General features: G+C 43.6%; 2 non-coding genes across 2 annotated transcripts; one reads left to right on the top strand and one right to left on the bottom strand.

Moving 5' to 3' along the window:
- Nucleotides 1-12,695: 12,695 nt before the first annotated feature.
- trnar-ucu (transfer RNA arginine (anticodon UCU)) lies at nucleotides 12,696-12,786 on the bottom strand. Its single transcript is given in 2 exon segments — nucleotides 12,696-12,731; nucleotides 12,750-12,786. It is a non-coding gene; the product is annotated as a tRNA-Arg (tRNA).
- A 6,351-nt stretch (nucleotides 12,787-19,137) lies between these two features.
- On the top strand, nucleotides 19,138-19,210 carry trnaf-gaa (transfer RNA phenylalanine (anticodon GAA)). Its single transcript has one exon. It is a non-coding gene; the product is annotated as a tRNA-Phe (tRNA).
- Nucleotides 19,211-20,530: the final 1,320 nt, after the last annotated feature.

The following is a 20,530-nucleotide window of genomic DNA, read 5'->3' as shown; positions in this document are numbered from 1 at the left end:
TAATCTGCACATCTGTTTCTCCTACCAAAGTGGATAACCTGCACATTTTTACACATTATATTTCATGTGCCACTTTCTTGTCCACTCACTAAGTCTGTCCAAATTCCCTTGAAGCCACTTTGCAACTTCCTCACAACACACATTCCCACCTAGTTTTGTGTCATCTGCAAACTTGGAAATACTACATTTGGTCCCCACATCCAAATCATGTGAACAGCTGGGTCACAGTGTGGTGGTGAACAGTTGTATTTCTGTCTGGAGGAAGGTTTACAGTGGGTTCCCCATGGTTCCTCATAACCTCAGTTATGTGCAGCGACTGGAAAAGCTGGGGTTGTTCTCCTTGGAGCAGAGCAAGTTCAGAACAACTTTGACAGAGTTAGAATCAAGGAATCAAATGGTTACAGTACAGAAGGAGACCATTCAGTCCATCATGTCCATGACAGCTCTTTGCAAGAGCAAATCAGCTAATTCCACTCCTCTGCCCTTTCATTGTAACCCTGCAAATTTTCTCTATTCAGGTGTTTATCCAATTCCCTTTTGAAAGCCACGATTGAATCTGCCTCCAGCACACTCTCAGGCAGTGTATTCCAGATCCGAACCACTCACTCTGTCCCACACCCCGGTACCATTGCAGAAAATCTTTTCTGTTCATTTCATCCCTCATAAATAATTGAAATGAAATGTTTATTAGGAAATGCACAACATAAAAAGGAGAGAGAAATAAATGCTGAGTAAAATAGAAGTCAATGTTTGGAAGGTAAAAAGAGCAAAAGATGTAACTTTTATTCTGGATGAGTGAGAGGAATATATCACACTTTGGGGCTTTTGTAAGAGGATTTACTGATAAACCTGGGATTTGAGAGGAAGCTGGTTCATGGTTTACAGAACAAATTCAGCCCCTGGGATGGAGCCAACAGCTGCACCGTCCAATAACAGACAGGACGGGGACACTGTCTCAGGCCTGGTGAGCTCAGTCGATGAAAGCATGAAACTCTGAATCTCAAGTTTTTGAGTTTGCGCCCACGGTGGGTGTTTTCTATTTCCTTTTTTGGCTGATTTTGCAGGCATTCTCCAGCTCTGAATTCCTCGGCAGAGAGTTCAAGGAGTGTTTGAAATGAGATTCAACAGCAGTATGAGAAAGTCTCTCCTTGATTCAGGACTCTTACCTCTCTGCAGCATCTCGCTGCTGAAGATTGAACTTTTTCTCATTTCATTCTCAGCTCAGGGTCAGTGTGGATCACTGGGACTTCTGGCTGTCTCCCACTTCACAATCCATCAGTGCTGAGAAATCAATGGGGAATATTACGCACATGTTGTAATGTTTTATAAATACTTGAATGTATTTCACACTGTGTCCAACAGTCTGAATCTCCCCTGGTATATCAGCTCACCAACACTTCAACAGAACATTCACATAATGTGAGCTCTGAGATCTGTTCAGATCCCATTCCCAAGACCTGGAAAGTGGGATTGGGCTGGATCACTCTTTTTCAGCTGGCACAGACACGATTGCTAAATGGTCTCATTCTGTGCCATAAATTTTCTCCATTTTCTATGTTCTATGAAGTGAGGTGTGATTGGAAGGGGCAATTCCACCAGGGTTATATTTTCTACCAAAAGAATGACACAAGGGATACTTCACATTTTTATTCATTCATTCATGCGATGTGGGCATCGCTGGCTAGGCCAGCATTTATTGCCCATCCCTAATTGCCCATGAGAAGGTGGTGGTGAACTGCCTTCTTGAACCGCTGCAGTCCATGTGGGGTAGGTACACCCACAGTGCTGTGAGAAAGGGAGTTCCAGGATTTTGACCCAGCGACAGTGAAGGAACGGCGATATAGTTCCAAGTCAGGATGGTGTGTGGCTTGGAGGGGAACTTGCAGGTGGTGGTATCCCCTGCATTTACTGCCCTTGCCCTTCTCGGTGGTATAGGTCGCTGGGTTTGGAAGGTGCTGTCTAAGGAGTCTTGGTGCATTGCTGCAGTGCATCTTGTAGACGGTACACACTGCTGCCACTGTGTGCCGATGGTGGAGGGAGTGAATGTTTGTGGATGGGGTGCCAATCAAGTGGGATGCTTTGTCCTGGACGGTGTTGAGATTCTTGAGTTGGAATTGCACCCATCCAGGCAAGTGGAGAGTATTCCATCACACTCTTGACTTGTGAATTGCAGATGGTGGACAGGCTTTGGGGAGTCAGGAGTCATGGATGAGTGAGAGGAATATATCACACTTTGGGGCTTTTGTAAGAGGATTTATTGATAAACCTGGGATTTGAGAGGAAGCTGCTTCATGGTTTACAGAACAAATTCAGCCCCTGGGGTGGAGCCAACAGCTGCACTGTAATTACTCACCTCAGGATTCCAAGCCTCTGACCTGCTCTTCTAGTCACGTTATTTGTATGGCTACCCATGGTAACCTCCATGATGTTGATGGTGGGGGATTCAGTGATTGTAATGCTATTGAATGTCAAGGGGAGATAGTTAGATTCTCTCTTGTTGGAGATGGTCATTGCCTGGCACTTGTGTGGTGCGAATGTTACTTGCCACTTATCATCCCAAGCATGTGAGACTGAAATAGCTCAGTTGGGAGTGTGTTAGACTGATGATCCCTGGTTCAATCTGGGGTTTTGGCAGTTCTCCTTTATTCTGCATCGCCCTTTGGTTTTCACTCTTGAGCTGCACAATTTACACTGAAATTATTTACCCAACTCTGAAGGTTGGATTGGAATAGAGAGATATCAAGGATGGGAAATATTTACATTGTCTGCTTTTGCTTATTCTCTATCTCCTTGTGTCCTTTTCCCCAGTATTTGAATCTTTCGGGGCCGGGTGAACATTTGATTTGCTGCACATGTCCCAAACTGAAGCCTTTTCCACATCTCTGGGCGGTCAGACTTGCTCTGTCTGTTTTTGCTGCTCGTGACCATTAACGAGAACAGGCCACGAGTTCAATGTTTATCAGCAAATGGAAGATAATTGGAAAGAATTCTGTGTTACTCCAGACCAGTGACAAAGATGCAATGGATGTTATTCAAAATAAATTCCCTTTGACATTTGATGTAAACTTGTTTGCATCTAAAAGTTGGATTTTAAGTGTTACAAAAATGTGTCAAATTAATGACTGAGCATGGGACAGCGCACATGGGGATCAAATCCACAGCCTTGTTGTTATCAATACTGCGTCCTAACCAACTGAGCTAAGCGGCCTATAGACAGAGCCAGGTATGGGTTTGAGCCACACGCTGTGCGGTTTGTGTTTTATTTCTCACACTGGGTGACAGAGCAATTGGACAAACAATGGACACATCACATCCCTGAAACATTGTTCTGATATAAAACAGTGTGAAATAAGAATTGAGCAAGGAAATGGAACGGAACCAGAAATCAGGACTTTAATCTATTAAAGTTGATCTTGAAATTCTACCATGCACGAACATTCCAAGAGAACGAACTCTCTTCTGATATAAAATCCAGGAACTTGAGCTGCTGTAAAATATAAGTGAGCCTGACATGATTTGAACACACAATCTTCTGATCTGGAGTCAGACACGCTACCGTTGCGCCACAAGCTCACAGATAAAGCAAAGTTTTCCATTCCTGGCAGATTTACTTCTTGTTTAGATTCAGTGTTTGAAATTAATTCAATCCTCATCTGACTTCCGCTCTGAAAAGGCCTGCCACCCGACCTGAACCCAACGGGACCCGACGATCTGTGTCGGGTCCGGATCGTGTTGGGTCGCTCTTCCGGGTCTGGCTTTCGGGCTCGGGTCAGGTCGGGCCAGGTTCGGGTCGGGCTGGGTCCAGGTCGGGCTGAGTCCGTGTCGGACACACACAGTAAGTATTACATTTAACTCTGCTGGGAAGTTGAGTTTAATAAGTGTCAAAAGTTGAAAAGCCAACCTAAGCTGGGAGTCCGGGTCATCAAGGAGGGAAACTCTGAGTCTGCTCAGTGAGCAAGTGAGCATCTCTATGACGTCATTGCGCTCATGCTGCAGCTTCCTCTAGATTCGGAATCGGCAGGTAGGTAAAGTGAACATTCCGGTGGTCGGGTAAGGCTGAGGTCGGTTCGGACGCGGGAATAAATGGAGATACTCGGGCCGGGTCGGGCTCGGGTCCAATGTGGTTCTGTCAGTTTCGTGTCGGTTTTTTTTTCCTGACAGTTCAGTGCCTTATTTAAACTATTACTTGGAGTTCTGTTTTACAGGGTCTCGGCTGTTTAAGTGTTTCCCAGACCCACTACACTGATTAATCAGACATTTTGCTGCTAACTGCTGCTGCTACAATTGAAATGTAAAAAAGAATTTCCAGTGACCTGCAACCAATGGACAAATACATTTCAGAAAGATAAAGCTCATTCACCAAACCACAAATGTGTCTTTCTGCTTATATTTATAAACAACTCCTTCTCTCCACTATGAGAACTATACAATCACTACAGTTATTTGAAAGTTAGTATAAGATGTTCCAGTTCATCAATTTTAAAACTGCAGCAGGTATTTTCCAGAAAACTTCTCTGTTGGAACCTCAGTCCCATTTAGATTGAAAGTGGACAATTAATGTATTCACTTGTTCATTGTGGACAGGTGTCTGACTTCGAATAAATCTCATTAACTTTCAATGAGGTGGCAGTATTCTGTGCTCCCATTTTACACAGTCTGTCCTGTTCATGCACCATGTTTTTGTTCTCCTCTCCCATTCTCCACAGGATACAGATTGCAAGCATCATCAATCTAGCTGTTGAAAAGCATTGGAAGAATCTGGTCACACAGGTATTGAAACATTCATTTTCTGCCATTTTACAAGTTGGTTGCTTTAAACACAGTACGATGTGCAATCATCTTGAAAAGAGATTCTCTTCAATATCCAATACAAACTGAATTACAAACCTGACAGACAAACACAGGAGAACAAGTGACCAGTGAACACAAACCTCATGGTGCTCATTTTCAGATTTATTGCAGTCATCCGAGAAAACAAGTGAAAGAATATACCAATGAAATGATTTGGAAAGTAGGTGTAACTTTTGTTGGTGTTTTCTTTGCTCTGTTGGTGAAACTGTCTTGCACCTGATTCCTGTTCATGTCTCTGTTTCCTCTATTGAATGAGGAAGGAGGTATTTGATCAGAAATCAACTGGATTGTGTACCTTTGAGAGGGGATTTCTGCACCATCAGGGCTGGAAACAGGAGTGAGTGAAAGACAATGTGTGGAGTTTGATTTTGTACAGAGGGAGAGCAAATCTAACAGGGCTGTGAGATATTGGCCTGGATTTTACAGCCCCAATAGCGGTGAATTCTGAGACTTTCACTGCTATTGAGGGTCTGAACAGCACTGCAACTGCCGGTACATGCACACACTAACACCAGCATCTGGAAGTTGTGGTGGTGAGAAATGTGCTTAGAAGGAGCCTCTGATCATTCTCGCACCAGCCCACTCTTTAAAGTGACAGGGACCTGTAGTTCAGCAATTTGGGCTCATTGCCCACAATGTACCCTGATTTTTACCTGGGTTGGATTAAAGCCGGTACCAACAGGCTGCTCGGGAAAGACTTTTCTGTTGACACAACAGCTCCACTATTCCAGGAAGACACCGGCAGCAGCAGTGGTCAACTTTCAGAGGGAATTCAGACATTTTAAATGTTGTATTTTATTTCTTAATTGTATGTAACTTTTTAGCATAGCCTGATCAGAGTTCTTAAATTTACATCTGACTTTTTATTAACAAGATTGAAGTGCTTTTAAAAGATCTCTAAATGTATATGACTTTTTATCAAGATTTACTTGGCTTCTTTGTAAAGACTCTTGAGCAAGATTGAAGTGACTTTTAAAAACTACATCTTATCCTTTAAAATCCTGCTTCCATGCAGATGACATTGGAAGATGACTTCAGAATAGCTTAGACTATCTTTCTAACAGGTACTGCAACAGCTTAAGACCTACTTTTCTGCAAAAGCTGGTGAATTACCTTCCGGGAGCGGAGAGGAGCGGAGCGGAGCAGACCTATATGGACCGATATGAGGAGAACGTTGAGAGCGGAGCCTATAAATCCAATCCGAGGATCGAGGCCCAGTCTCTTCCCTTCCAGGAGTGGAGTGGAGATCTTCCAGTGTGCTGGAGTTTTGAAAAAAAAGAAGCCAACTGTGATGTCAGAGGAGAGCTGCAAGGTGATTGGTTGGTGAGTCACTGCTGTTAGTGTATTTAAATATCTTAAAGAAAAGGGCAAAGTTTTTTTACTTGAAAAAAAAACCTCTGCTGATAAGATGAGTACTACTAAAGTGTTTTTTTTATTCAGTGTCGCTTATGAAGGACTTGAGATTGTAGTGGGTAGAACAAGGCCCCTAGTGTCATTAGTATTTTTTAATTAAGGGAGTAACTAATTAATCTAAGGGTAAGTCATGGCAGGAGAGCTCAGCCCCGTGATATGCTCCTCCTGCGCTATGTGGGGATTCAGGAACCCTCCCAGTCTCCATGACGACCATGTGTGCAGGAAGTGTATCCAGCTGCAGCTACTGGCTACTCGCATTATGGAGCTGGAACTGCGGGTGGTTTCACTGTGGAGCGTCCACGAAGCTGAGGGCATCATGGATAGCATGTTTAGTGAGGTGGTCGCACCGCAGGTAATGGATGCACAGGCAGAAAAGGGATGGGTGACCACCAGATGGAATAGTAGGAGCAGGCAGGTAGTGCAGGAGTCCCCTGTGGCCATCCCCCTCTCAAACAGAGATACTGCTTTGGTTACTGTTGGGGGGATGACCTCCCAGGGGAAAAGAGCAACAGCGCGGTCCGTGCCACCACGGAGGGCTCTGCTGCACAGCAGGGGAGGAAAAGGGGTGGAAGAGCTATTGTGATAGGGGATTCTATCATAAGGGGTGCAGATAGGCGTTTCTGTGGCCGCAAACGAGACTCCAGGATGGTATGTTGCCTCCCTAATACTAGGGTCAAGGATGTTTCGGAGCAGCTGCCGGAAATTTTGAAAGGGGAGGGTGTGCACCCAGAGATCGTGGTCCATATTGGTACGAACGACATAGGCAGGAAGAGAGATGAGGTTCTGCAAAGTGAATATAGGGAGTTAGGCAGAAGGTTAAAGAGCAGGACCTCTAGGGTTGTAATCTCAGGATTACTCCCTGTGACACGTGCTAGTGCGGGTAGGAATAGGAGGATTAGGCAAATGAATGCTTTGCTGAAGACTGGCGAAGGCGGGAGGGCTTCAGGTACTTGGATCATTGGGATCTCTTCTGGTGCAGAGGTGACCTGTACAAGAGGGACGGGTTGCATCTGAACTGGAAGGGGACCAATATCCTTGTAGGGAGATTTGATAGTAATACACTGGAGGGTTTAAACTAGTCTTGCAGCGGGGGTGGGACCCAAAGTACTAGTCTCTCCGATGAGATAGTTGAGGCAAATGGAGAGGTTAAAGCAAGCAAGTCCAGTAGGCAGGCCAGGAAGGGGCAGGACAGGGAGCGTGGAAGGTCTGGTGGGCTAAACTGCATTTACTTAAATGCAAGTATCCTTACAGGTAAGGCAGATGAACTCAGAGCATGGATCGGTACATGGGATTGTGGTATTGTAGCTATTACGGAAACGTGGTTGAGGGATGGGCAGGACTGGCAGCTCAATGTTCCGCGGTACCGATCCTTCTGGCGTGACAGAGGTGGAGGTAAGAGAGGAGGGGGAGTTGCACTATTGATTAGGGAGGACATCACGGCAGTACTTAGAGAGGATATCCCGGGGTGAATGTCCAGTGAGGCCATACTGGTAGAACTTAGAAATAATAAAAGGGTGATCCCTTTGATGGGATTATACTATAGGCCCCCCAATAGTCAGAGGGAAGTGGAGGAGCATATATGTCGGGAAATCACAGATAGGTATAGGAATTATAGGGTTGCAATAGTAGGTGATTTTAACTTCTCTAATATTGACTGGGACTGCCTTAGTGCTGAGGGATCAGATGGGGAAGAATTTGTTAAGTGAGTCCAGGATAGTTTTCTGAAGCAGTACGTGGATGGCCCGACTAGAGAAGGGGCTACACTCGATCTCCTCTTAGGAAATGAGGATGGGCAGGTGGTTGATATGGCAGTGGGGGAGCACTTTGGGACCAGTGACCATAACTCTATTAGCTTCAAGATAGTTATGAAAAAGAATAGGACTGGTCCTCAGGTTGAAGTCCTAAATTGGGGGAAGGCTAATTTCCATGGCATCAGACAGGAACTCTCAAAAGTTGAATGGGAGAGGCTGTTTACAGGTAAAGGGACGTCTGGCAAGTGGGAGGCTTTTAAAAGTGAGATAGGAAGAGTTCAGGGCCAGCATGTTCCTGATAGATGGAAGGGCAAGGCTGGCAAGTTTAGGGAACCTTGGTTGACGAGGGATATTGAGGGTCTGGTCAGGACAAAGAAGGAGGCATACGTCAGGTATAGGCAGCTGGGATCGAGCGAGTCCCTCGAGAAGTATAGGGGATATAGGACTATACTTAAGAAGGAAATTAGGAGGGCGAAAAGGGGCCATGAGATTTCCTTGGCAGATAAGATAAAGGAGAATCCTAAAAGATTCTATAAGTGTATTTAGAGTAAAAGGGTAGCTAGGGAGAGAGTAGGTCCCCTTAAGGATCAGTGTGGCAATCTATGTGTGAAGCCACGCGAAATGGGCGAGGTCTTAAATGAATATTTCTCGTCTGTATTTACCGTGGAGAAGGTCATGGAAGCTAGTGAGTTCAAGGGAGGGAACAGCGATATCCTGCAGCATATCAACATTACAAAGGAGGAGGTGTTGGAGGTTTTGAAGCGCATTAAGGTGGATAAATCCCCAGGGCCTGATCAGATGTATCCTAGGATGCTATGGGAAGCAAGGGAGGAGATTGCTGGGGCGCTGGCAGAGATTATTGTATCATCGGTAGCCACGGGTGAGGTACCGGAAGACTGGAGGATAGCTAATATGTTAATTAATAAATTAAATAACAAATCATGTCGCCTCTTTCTCTTCTAAACTCTGGCGGAGACAAGCCTAGCTTGTCCAATCTTTCCTCGTAAGACAGCCCACCCATTCCATGTATTAGTCTCGTAAACTTTCTCTGTACTGCCTCCAATGCATTTACATCCTTCCGCAAATAAGGAGACCAGTACAGTACTCAGTACTGCAGAAGAGGTCTCACCAATGTCCTGTAATGCTGAAGCATAACCTCCCTACTATTGTATTCAATTCCCATGGTGATAAATGATAACATTCTATTAGCTTTCCTAATTACGTGCTGGACCTACATACTAACCTTTTGCAATTCATGCCCTCGGACACCCAGATCCCTCTGCATCTCAGAGCTCTGCAATCTCTCACCATTTAGATAATATGCTTTTTTATTCTTCCTGCCATAGTGGACAATTTCCGACTTTCCCACATTATACTCCATTTGCCAGGTCTTTGCCCAATCACTTAACCTATCTATATCCCTTTGTAGCCCCCTTATGTCCTCTTCACAACCGACTTTCCTACCTATCTTTGTGATCAGCAAATTTAGCAACAATACCTTCGGTCCCTTCATCTAAGTCATTTATATAAATTGTAAAAAGTTGAGGCCCCAGCACAGATCCCTGTGGCACACCACTCGTTACTTCTTGCCAACCAGAAAATGACCCATTTATGCTGACTCTCTGTTTCCTGTCAGCTAGCCAATCTTCTATCCATGCCAATATGTTACCCCCGACACCATGAGCTTTTATTTTCTGCCATAACCTTTGATATGGCACCTTATCCTTCTGGAAATCGAAATACAATACATCCACTGGTTCCCCTTTATCCACAGCACATGTAACTCCCTCAAAGAACTCCAATAAATTGGTTAAACATGATTTCCCTTTCAAAAAAACATGTTGACTCTGCCTGATTACCTTAATTTTTTCTAAATGCCCTGCTATAACATCCTCTGTAATAGCTCCAAACATTTTCCCTCAGACAAATGTTAAGCTAACTGGCCTGTCGTTTCCTGCTTTCTGTCTCCCTCCCTTTTTGAATAAATGAGTTACATTCACTCTTTTCCAATCTAACGGAACCTTCTCGAATCTAGGGAATTTTGGAATATTAAAACCAGCGCATCAACTATCTCACTAGCCAATTCAGGACCTGGCGACTTGTCAACCCGCAGCTCCAACAATTTGTTTAGTACCACTTCCCTGGTGATTGTAATTTTCTTGAGTTCCTCCATCCCTTCAATTTCCTGATCGCCAGCTAATACTGGGATGTTATTTGTGCAGTCAAAAGTGAAGACCGATGCAAAGTATCTGTTCAATTCATCTGCCATCTCTTAATTATCCATTATTAATTCCCCAGACACACTTTCTATTGGACCAACAGTCGCTTTGTTAACTCTTTTCTTTTTAAAATATCTATCGAAACTCTTACTAGTTGTCTTGAAATTCCTTGCGAGCTTTCTCTCACACTCTAATTTTACCTTCCTTATCAATCTTTTAGTAATTCTTTGCTGTTTTTTTATATTCTGTCCAATCTTCTGACCTGCCTCCCACCTTTGCACAATTAAAGGCTTTTTCTTTAAGTTTGATAGTATCTTTAACTGTTTTCGTGAACCATGAATGGTGAGTCCCACCTTTGGAACTTTCCTTTCTCGTTGAAATGTATCTATTCTGTGTATTCTGAAATATCCCCTTAAATGTCTGCCACTGCATCTCTATTGACTTATCCCTCAACCTAATTTGCCAGTTCACTTTAGCTAGCTCTGCTTTCATGACCTTATAATTGCCCTTATTTAAATTTAAAATACAAGTCTGGGACCCACTCTCCTCTCCCTCAAACTGAATGTAAAATTCAATCATATTATAATCGCTACTACCTAGGGGCACCTTAACTATGAGGTCATTAATTAATCCTATCTCGTTGCACAATGCCAGGTCTAGTATAGCCTGCTCTCTGGTTGGCTCCAGAATGTATTGCTCCAAGAAATTATCCCCAAAACATTCTATGTACTCCTCATCTAGGCTACCTCTGCCCATCTGAATTTTCCAATCTATATGTAGATTAAAATCCCCCATAATTATCACAGTACCTTTCTGACAAGCTGCCATTATTTCTTCCTTTATATCCCATCCGACAGTGTGGTTAATGTTAGGTGGCCTGTACACCACTCCCACAAGTGACTTCTTGCCTTTATGATTTCTCATTTGTACCCAAACTGCTTCTGCATCCTGATCACCAGAACTCAGGTCATCCCTCTCTATTACGCTAATACCATCATTAATTAACAGAGCTACCCCGCCACCTTTTCCTAGCTTCCTGTCCTTCCAAAATGCCATGTCACCTCCAATATTCACATCCCAATCTATGTCGCCCTGCAGCCATGTCTCTGTAATGACTATCAGATCGTACTTATTTATTCTATTTGTGCTCCCAGTTCATCTGTTTTGTTTCAAATGCTCCATGCATTCAGATACAGAGCATTTAGTTTTGTCCTTTTATTATTTTTGTCACCTCTAGCCTTATCTGTCGATTTACTCTTAGATTTGTACATTCTGTCCCTTCCTGTCACAGTCTGTTTATCATTTCCCATATTTATACCTTTCTCTCTTGCCTTGTCTCTCCTCCTTGATTCACCATATCTTCCCAAATTTGATCCCTTGCCCCCACTATTCGGTTTAAAACCGTCTCTACTTCCCTCGTTATGTGGCTCGCTAGAACACCGGCACCAGCACGGTTCAGGTGTAGACCGTCCCAACGGTACAGCCACCTCTTTCCACAGTACTGGTGCCAATCCCCATGAACCAGAACCCACTACTACCACACCAGTCTTTCAGCCGCACATTACTTTCTCTAATCTTATTTGTCCTATGCCAATTTACACATGGCTCAGGTAATAATCCAGAGATGATTAACTTTGAGGTTCTGCTTCTTAATTTGGTGCCTAGTTCCTCATACTGACTTTGCAGAACCTCTATCCTTGTCCTGCCTATGTCGCTGGTACCGACATGGACCACGACGACTGGATCCTCCCCCTCCCATTGTATGTTTCGCTCCAGCCCTGAGCAGATGTCCTGAATCCTGGCACCGGCAGGCAACACAGCCGTCTGGACTCTTGCTTTTGCTGCAGAGAACAGAGTCAATCCACCTTACTGTACTGTCCCCGACTACCACTACATTCCTTTTTTCTCCCTCTTTGAGCCGCAAACACTTACCGCAGACGTGTTTGCCCTGGATCACACTGGCATCCAGGAACTCCCACATGCTGCAGCTGTGACACATCACCTGTCCTGTCATCCTGAACGTGTTTCAATTAACTACTGAAATATTTTATTCAATTATTCATTTTATTGCATATTTTATTAAACTTACCACTAGTTTGTTTACTATTTTAAACGTTAGGACTAAAATGGATCTTAATCACTTACCAGATGCGCATCAAGCAGGTCGGTTCTTCCAAACCAATCAACTACCTGCTTGCCTGTGATGTCACAGCTTACCAGATCCTCACCAAACAGCTCCTTCCACTGCACCGAAGAAAGAACCAAATCCTGTATCCTCACCCCAGCGGCTCTCTGTTTCCCTGCTCTCACTCTCCATTATGACGTCACTCCTCGATTTTTTTTTTCCCCTGCTCTACTCCTGCCGTGCTCCTCTCTCTCTCGCTCTGTCTCCGAGTCTGTGCTTTTGGCGCATTTCTTCATTTGTTGTTCCGTTGTGCTCCTCTGTTTCTGGTCCAAAATCTGACTCTGGTGGGACTTGAACCCACAACCTTCGAATAGCGACTTAATCATTATTTAGAAGTCCAACACGCTATCCATTGCGCCACAAAGCCTCACTCATTTTTATTAGCATCACTAAGGCCTTTGATCTTGTCAGCAGAGACGGCCTCTTCAAACTGCAATGGAACATGGGCTGCCCATCCTGACCTCTTGGGCATCATCTCTTCTTTCCACGAGAACATGCACAGTTCCATCAGTTACAATGGAGCAACATCAGACGCTTTCAAGATCAGCAGTGGGGTAAAGCAGGGCTGCGCGCTGGCGCCAACTCTCTTAGGAACAGAGGAACATAGGAGTAAGCTATTCAGTCCGTCGAGCCTGCTCTGTCATTCAATTCGATCATGGCTGATCACCTACCTCAAAGCCCCTTTCCCATGCTATCCCCATATCCCTTGATGTCATGAGTATCAAGATTTCTATCAATTTCTGTCTTGAACATGCTCAATGATTGAGCTGCCACAGCCCTCTGGGGCACAGTATTCCAATGATTCACCACCGTCTGAGTGAAGAAATTCCACCCATCTCAGTTTTAAATGGCCTACTCCTTATTCTGAGACGATGTCCTTTGGTTTTAGACTCACCAACCAGGGCAAACATCCTGTCTACATCCACACTGTCACGCCCTGTAAGAATTTTGTCAGTTTCAATCAGATCACCTCTCATTCTTCGAAACTTTAAGGAATACAGGCCCAGTTTCCTCATAAGACAATCCCACCATCCCAGGGATTAGTCTGGTGACATAAAAACAAGAAATGCTGGAACCACTCAGCAGGTCTGGCAGCATCTGTGAAAAGAGAAGCAGAGTTAACGTTTCAGGTCAGTGACCCATCTTCGGAACTGACATATATTAGAAAAGTCACAGGTTATAAGCAAGTGGGGTGGGGGTGGGGCAAGAGATAACAAAGGAGAAGGTGTAGATTGGACAAGGCCACATAGCTGACCAAAAGGTCATGCAGCAAAGGCAAACAATATGTTAATGGTGTGTTGAAAGACAAAGCATTAGTCCAGATTAGGTGTTAACGGACTGAATATTGAACAGCAGGAAGTACAAACCTGAAAAAAAACAGTAGGTAAGCAAACTGAACAAACTGAGATGAAATGAAGTAACTGCAAAAAAAAGATTAGTCTGTTGACCCTCTGTTTCACCCCCTCTATGGCAAGTGTATCCTTCATAAGATGAGGAGACTAAACTGCACACAATACTCCAGTGCGGATTCACCAAGGCTCTAGACAATTGCAGCAAGACATCTTTACTCCTGTACTCATGACCCCTCGTGTGGGTACAACATACCATTTGCCTTCCTAATTGATTGCTGCACCTGCACAAGAGCTTTTAGTATCTCAGGAACAAGGACACCCAGGTCCCTTTGGACATCGACACTTCCCAACCTCTCACCATTTAGGAAATACTCTGTCTTTCTGTTTATTCTACCAAAGTGAATAACTTCACACTTATTCACATTATATTCCATGTTCTTGCCCATTCACTTAGCCTCTCCAGGTCCCCTGGAAGCCTCTCTGCATCCTCCTCACAACTCACACTTCACCGAGCTTTGTGTCATCTGCAAACTTAGAAATATTACATTTAATCCCCACATCCAAATCATTTATATAGGTTGTTAACAGCTGTGGCTCCAACACTGATCCTTGCAGTACCCCAATAGTAACAGCCTGCCATCCTGAGAAGGACCCGTTATTCCTGCTCTCTGTTTTCGGTCTGTTAACCAATTCTCAATCCATATCAGTATATTATCCCCAAGCCTATGTGCTCTAATTTTGTTTACTCACCTGCTGTGTGGGACCTTACCAAAGGAAAATACAAATACCACACATCCACTGGTTCTCCTTTATCTGTTCCATAGGTAACATCCTCAAAAATCTCAACAGGTTTTTCAAACCTGTTTTCCTTTTCATAAATCTATGTTGACTCTGCCCAATCATGTCATCATTTTCGAACTGTCTAGTTATCACATCCTTTATAATTGGCATATTCTTCTCCATGCTGATATTGTACACTTTCAATTACTCAGATATAGGTGTTCACCTGCACATCAGAGCTGACGACAAGCTGTTCAACTTGGCAAGACTGTGCACCAAGACCAAAGTGGGTAAATTCCTAGTCTGTGAGTTGCTATTTGCTGATGATGCTGTGCTGACATCCCATAATGAAGTTCAGTCACAGCAGCTTGTAGATCGGTTCTCCCTGGCCTGCAAAGAGTTTGGACTGACAATCAGCATCAGGAAGATGAAAGTTACGGGCCAGGACGTAGAGACTCCACTTTCCATCAACATCGACAACCTCACTTTGCAGGTTGTCAACAGCTTCACATACCTTCAATCAACAATCACCAGCAATCTGTCCCTTGATGCTGAAATCAGCACCAGGATTGTCAATGCTGCAGCTGTCATGTCAAAGTTGAGAAGACGAGTGTGAACCGACAGCAAACTGATCGAAAATACAAAGCTTCACATGTACCAGGCTTGTGTTCTCAGCACCCTCCTTTATAGTAGAGAAGCATCAACAACTTATACAAGCCAAAAAAATCGGCTGAACAGCTTCCACCTCCACTGCCTCAGATGGATACTGGGCATCTCCTGGCAGGACAGAGTGCCGAATGCGGAAGTACACCAGCGTGCAGGGATCCGCAGCATGTTTGCCCTCTTGAGTCAGCGGTGACTCTGTTGACTGGGCCAAATGGATGACGGTCACATTGCCAAATACATGCTCTCTGGTGAGCTTGCTATCAGCATGAGATCAACAGGTCAGGGAAAAAAATCAAGTCCTTTGGAGAGGTTTGAGTTAATTCAGGAGAGTGGGCATGGATTTATAAATGGGAGTTCATGCTTGACGAATCTAACTGCATTTGTTGATAAACTATCTGAGAATACTGATGAAGGGAATGCAGTGGATGTTGTTTATATGGATATTACGAAAGCATTTTATAAAGTACCACATAAAAGGGTGGTTAACAAAATTGGGGTTCATGGATTAGGAGGGTCAGTGTCCATTTGGATAGTAAATTGTTTTAAAGACTGAAAACAGCGAGTCATATTAAATGGTTCTTGGTCAGACCGGAGGATAGTCGACAGTGGTGTTCCCCAAGGGTCAGTGAAAGAACCACTGCTTTTTTTGCTAAAGGTAAGTGACTTGGATCTTGGAATACAGAGTAGAATCTCAAAATAAGCCGATGACACCAAACTTGCAGGAGTGGCAAACAGTGAGGATGATATGAACTGCCTGCAACAGGACAGTGATAGGCTAGCAGAATGGGCAGACAGGTGGCAGATGGAATTTAATAGTGACAAGTGTGAGGTGATGTATTTTGGCATAAGGAATAGGGAGAGGCAATATATACTTAATGGCACAGTTATAAAGAGTGTGCTGGAATAGAGGGACTTGGGGTTCATGTGCACCGATCTTTGAAGGTGGCAAGACATATTGCGAGAGTGGTTAGCAAAGCATATGGGATCTTGGGCTTTATAAATAGAGGCATTGAGTACAAAAGCAGGGAAGTTATGCTGAACCATTATAAAACTCTGGTTAGGCCCCAATTGGAGTGTTGCTTCCAGTTCTGCTCAGCAGACTTTAGAAAGAATGCGAGGGTCCTTGAGAGGATGCAGAGGCGATTTACCAGAATGGATCCAGGGATGGGGGATTTTAGTTACAAGGTTAGGTTGGAAAAGCTAGGATTATTCTGCCTATATCAAAGGAGATTGAGTGGAGAATTGATAGAGGTGTATAACACCTCTAGAGAACAGGCCATCCTGGACTGGGTATTGTGTAATGAGAAAGGATTAGTTAACAATCTTGTTGTGTGGGGTCCCTTGGGGAAGTGCGCCCATAATATGATAAAATTCTTCATTAAGATGGAGAGTGAGAGAGTTGATTCCGAGACTCGGGTCCTGAATCTAAACAAAGAAAACTATGAAGGTATGAGGCGGGAGTTGGCGATGATAGATTGGGGAACGTTACTTAAAGGGTTGACAGTGGATAGGCAATGCCTAGCATTTAAAGAGCGCATGGATGAATTACAACAATTGTTCATTCCTGTCTGAGCAAAAGTAAAACAGGAAGGGTGGCTCAACTGTGGCTTACAAAAGAAATTAAGGAAAGTATTAGATCCAAGGAGGAGAAATATAAAATGGCCAGAACAAGCAGCAAACCTGAAGATTGTGAGCAGTTTGGAATTTAGCAGAGGAGGACAAAAGGATTGATTAAGAAGGGGGAAATAGAGTATGAGAGTAAGCTAGCAGAGAACATAAAAACTGACTGTAAAAACTTCTCTAGATATGTGTCGAGAAAAAGATTAGTGAAGACAAATGTGGGCCCCTTACAGTCAGAAACGGGGGAATTTATAATGGGGAACAAAGAAATGGCAGACCAATTAAATACATACTTTGGATCTGTCTTCACAAAGGACGATACAAATTACCTCCCAGAAATGTTGGGGAACAGAGGGTCTAATGAGAAGGAGGAACTGTATGAAATCTGTATTCGTCGGGAATGTTTGGGAAATTGATGGGATTGAAGGCCGATAAATCCCCAAGGCCTGATAATCTGCATCCCAGAGTACTTAAGGAGGTGGCCCTTGAAATAGCAGATGCATTTCTGGTCTTTTTTCAAAATTCTGTCGACTCTGTAACAGTTCAAATGGATTGGACGGTAGTTAATGTCACTCCACTATTTAAAAAAAGAGGCAGAAAGAAAACAGCGAATTATATACCGGTTAGCCTGACATCAGTCGTGGGGAAAATGCTGGAGTCCATTATAAAAGATGTAATAGCAGAGTGCAATAATAACTCGTCTCCACTCCTAGTATTTCTAAATCCCACACATTCACTATAATGTGAACAATTATTTCCTGTTGTGTCTCTCTCAGATTTGTAAACTTCACTGTATTGGAGTGAGGTGACATCTACTGGCGGGAAGCAAGAACTGCAATCAAGCAGCAGAAACTCCACAGTCTGTCAGGGTTAAAGAAACATTGCAATGTGAGGATACAGCGAAGTGGTTTGATTGGGTAGATGGAGACATGATTCCACTTGTGGTGGTGTCTGAAGCAAAGGCCAGAAATACAAAATTGTCATTAATAAAAGAAATGAGGAATTCATGAAAAATGTAGTAACGTAGTGAATGGTTAGAATGTGGATAGAATAGAAAGTGAGATTGGATGGACAGAAGCAGTCTGAAAGGATGGCTGAAACAAAAGGTGAGTGCCCAGAAACGTTAACTGTGTTTCTCACAGCACAGATGCTGCCAGAGCTGCTCAACATTTCCAGCACTTTCTGTTTTTATTTCAGCATTTGCAGGATGTTGCTTTGATCTGAAAAAAAATGGATGATTGGTTGGGGGGTTCCAGTGAAATTCCACAGCAGCTCAAGAAACCTGACTGGTCAGTGGCTCTTTGGTCTACGGGTATGATTCTCGCTTAGGGAATGTGGTTGATTAACATGTAAGAAATCCAGGGTTCTAATCCCAGATGAGCCCTGGCCTGCTGGCATTTTTAGATTAAGGTTATCTATTGGTTTCAGCCTTGCAGAAGGTGGTATTGACTTCCAAACATAGCTGGCATGAGGACCAGACAACTGGATTCAAAGAGCTTGTCGGCAAAATTGCAATTAACTAAATGTACAGATAGCCAAGTGGGAATATAAAGTTGTTGCTGTAATTGTGACCTGACTCCAAAAACAACAGGACTGGGTTCTGGACTGGAATGGAATGGAATTCTTCAGTGTTTCTGTTGTTTGTCTTGCATTGACTCATCGATTTTCTTGTTTTTCACTTTGTCGATGCCTTTGAATAATTGTGGATCCTTCTTCAGGGTGTCTTCTTTCACCAGGTAGTTCTGACCTCTGATGATGTTGATTGTAATCAGCTTCAATTCGCTGATAGTTTTGGAAGTGAGCAGATTTCCTTTGCTTGAGTCTACAACATGGAACTCATTCTGACATGTGGACCCATGGGAGAATTTGAATGCCATCCCTGCGTTGGAGTTGCATCCATCCAGTAAGAGACCGAGTAGAAGTGACAGTTCTGTCAGTCGAATATGAGACTTTTAATGGCAGGGTTGTGAGTTTGAGTGTCATTCTGTTTTTCCCTTTTTAAAGGCTTCATGAGCAGAGAGTACAGGGAGTGTTTGAAATGAGCAAGTCTCGCTTTGATTCAGGACTCTTACCTCTCAGCAGCATCTCACTATGAAAGATTGAATTTGATCTCATTTCATTCTCAGCTCGGGGTCTGTGCTGCTCAGTGGCACTTCTGGCTGTCTCCCGCTTCACAATCCATCAGTACTGAGAAAGCAATGGGGAATATTACTCACATGTTGTGTTCTTTAATTTTTTGGAAAACTTGAATGTATCTATTTTCTTCCAAAACAAGGACACCAAGCCGCTGTTAATGTAGGGCTGAAATAGCTCAGTTGGGAGAGCGTCAGACTGAAGATCTAAAGGTTCCTGGTTCAATCCCGGGTTTCAGCAATTTTGCTTCCTTATGCGTCCCTTGCCTTGGTTCTGATTTTCCAGTTGCACAATTTACTTTGAGATTATTTCCCAAGTACCAGTGGATTGAATTTGAGAAACAACACAGAGTCATTTACAACATAGAAGGTGGTCACTTGGCCTATCACGTCCATGCTGGCTCTCCCCGGAGCAATCTAGTCATTTCCACTCACCAGCTCGATCCCTTTCCTCCTGCAAGTTTCTTTCCTTCAAGTATCCATCCAATTTCCTTTTCAAATCATTGATTGTCTCCGCTTCCACCACACTCGTGGGCCAAGACATTACCACCCACAACATAAAAAATTCCACCTCATCAAGGATGGGAAATACTTACATCTTCTATATTTGCTTATTCTCTATTTCTATGAGAATAGACTGGCAGTCAACATGAAAGGAAACCCAAAAATCTTCGAGTAGCATGTAAATGATAAGTGGGTAGTAAGAGGTTGAGTCGGGCCTATAAGGGACAAAAAGGATAATATAAGCTTAGAGGTTCAGGGCAATGTTAATCTACTTAATGAGTACTTTGTATCAGTGATCACTAAGGAAGTGGAATTTGACAAAATATCAGTCGAAGTGAAGAGAGTAGAGTCAATGGAGAGGGTACAAATTGAGAGAGGGAGGTACTAAAAAGGCTGGCTGTGCTTAGGGTAGATAAATCACCTGGTCTGGATGGCTGGCATCCCAGGTTGCGAAAGGAAATGCGGATGCAGATAATGGAAGAGTTTGCCATAATCTTCCAATCTTCCCTGGATACGGGGGAGGTGCCAGAGGATTAAACAGTGGCAAATGCGACACCCTTATTCAAGAAAGGGTGTAAGGACAGTCCAGGTAACTACAGGCCAGTTAGATTAACAGCAGCGGTGGGTAAGGTTTTAGAAAGAATAATCAGGGTAAAAAATCAACAGTCACTTGGAGAGGTTCGAGTTAATTAAGGAGAGTGAGCATGGATTTATAAATGGGAGTTCATGCTTGACTAATCTAACTGCATTTTTTGATGAACTAACAGAGCAGGTTGATGAAGGGAATGCAGTGGATGTTGTTTATATGGATTTTAAGGAAGCGTTTGACAAGGTACCACATAAAAGGGCGGTTAACAAAATTGAGGTTCGTGGTATAGGAGGGTCAGTGTCCAATTGGATAGCAAATTGGTTTAAGGACAGAAAACAGCGAGTCATATTAAATGGTTCTTTGTCAGACTGGAGGATAGTCGACAGTGGTGTTCCCCAAGGGTCAGTGCTAGAATCACTGCTTTTTTTGCTAAAGGTAAGTGACTTGGATCTTGGAATACAGAGTAGA

Source organism: Heterodontus francisci, chromosome 50 (genome assembly GCF_036365525.1).
Source record: "Heterodontus francisci isolate sHetFra1 chromosome 50, sHetFra1.hap1, whole genome shotgun sequence".
In the NCBI taxonomy this organism is placed as follows: Eukaryota; Metazoa; Chordata; class Chondrichthyes; order Heterodontiformes; family Heterodontidae; genus Heterodontus; species Heterodontus francisci.
The sequence above is the reverse complement of the archived record's forward strand: the minus strand, read 5'-3'. Positions and strand labels throughout refer to the sequence as shown.